Below are 1,855 nucleotides of genomic sequence, written 5' to 3'. Positions count from 1 at the left end.
GAGACAACGTGGAGATAAGGAGTAACAAAATATATATTTATTAACTAAAGCAACTAAGGAAAATATCCAATGGTGTGTGTAATCAGTAGTCCGTAGTGTAAGTGAGTGTTTTGCATGCATGAATGTGATAATGCAGGGTGTTGAAAGGTGCCAAAGCACACAAACAAAAGGCCACCAAGAACCACACCACAATCTACAACAGGTGTCTGCATGGAGAGAGTCTCCTCCATGAATGTGGAAGAGGTCTATTTATCCTGGGAGACACCTGGCCCAGGTGTTTCCCATGTAGCTGACGACCCTCCCAACTCCGCCCACCGGCATCCTAATAAGGAAACAAGAACAAAGACAGAATACGGCAGACAGAGTGGGAGGGTCGTCACATTCCCCCCCATAAAACCGGGGACCAACAAGGACCCCGGAACAACATACCAGCCTTCCGCGTCCCAAATTGACACAGGCACCCGCGTCCCAAATTGACACAGGCCTCTGCGTCCCAAATTGACACAGGCCTCTGCGTCCCAAATTGACACAGGCCTCTGCGTCCCAAATTGACACAGGCCTCTGCGTCCCAAATTGACACAGGCCTCTGCGTCCCAAATTGACACAGGCCTCTGCGTCCCAAATTGACACAGGCCTCTGCGTCCCCAAATTGACACAGGCCTCTGCGTCCCCAAATTGACACAGGCCTCTGCGTCCCAAATTGACACAGGCCTCTGTGCCCCAAATTGATGAGGGTTTACGTGTTCACACTTACAATTTGCCCCAGCCAACCTCCTCCCCAGACCTCAGCAACCTTCGCACAGGAAGCAACATTTAAGAGGAAAGAAAACAAGACCAGGAGGGAGCAGACAGGACAGAGAGAACATGACAATACGAAACAATGGTCAGTCACGTAAACATTAGGAACAGGGCGCACGAGAGAGCGCATCAGCAATCACGTTTTCAGTCCCCCCGGATGTGCCTCACATCGAGATGGAATGATTGTAAAAATAAACACCATCGCATTATCCTCTGGTTTGGACACATCATGGACCTCAAAAAGTGAGGGGGTTATGGTCGGTGTAGACCACAATAGGTACTACCCCCGACCCGACATACACTTCAAGTGTTGTAGCGCCCAAATGAGTGCTAGCGCTTCCTTTTCAATAACCAAATAGTTCAACTGATAATCGTTAAACTTTTTAGAAAAGAAACTAACAGGCCTCTCAATCCCAGACACATCTGCTTGCAGCAAAACTGCACCTGCCCCCACATGACTAGCATCCACCTGCAAGGTAAATGACAAATCCATGCGAGGAGCAGCCAGCACTGGAGTTGAGGTAAGCAACCTCTTTGAATCTTCAAAAGCGTGTTGACAACGAGTAGACCAAACGTAAACAGCCTTAGCTTTCAGCATATCTGTCAAGGGAGCGACCACAGTAGAAGTTATTACAAAAACTACGGTAATAACCAATCATGCCCAAGAAACGCATCAGTTCCTTTTTAGTAGTTGGTGGTGGAAAAGCATCAATAGCCACCACTTTAGCCCGAACAGGACGCACTTCACCCTGCCCAACCACTTTTCCAAGGTATGTAACGGTCGCCTGAGCAAACTCACATTTTGGCAGATTGATTGTGAGGCGACCCGCAGCCAGACGTTCAAACAAGGCTTGAATACGGGACAGATGTTCTTCCCAAGTATCTGCATAGATCACTACATCGTCTAAATAAACAGCGCACCCGGTCAGACCGGCGACAACCCTGTTCATAAGTCGCTGAAAAGTGGCAGGTGCATTGCGCAGACCGAAACTCATAACTGAATACGAGTACAGACCAAAGGGTGTAATAAAGGCAGAGATTTCACGTGCCCTACTCG

Source organism: Oncorhynchus gorbuscha, linkage group LG25 (genome assembly GCF_021184085.1).
Source record: "Oncorhynchus gorbuscha isolate QuinsamMale2020 ecotype Even-year linkage group LG25, OgorEven_v1.0, whole genome shotgun sequence".
NCBI lineage: Eukaryota > Metazoa > Chordata > Actinopteri > Salmoniformes > Salmonidae > Oncorhynchus > Oncorhynchus gorbuscha.
This window is presented reverse-complemented; position numbering follows the sequence as displayed.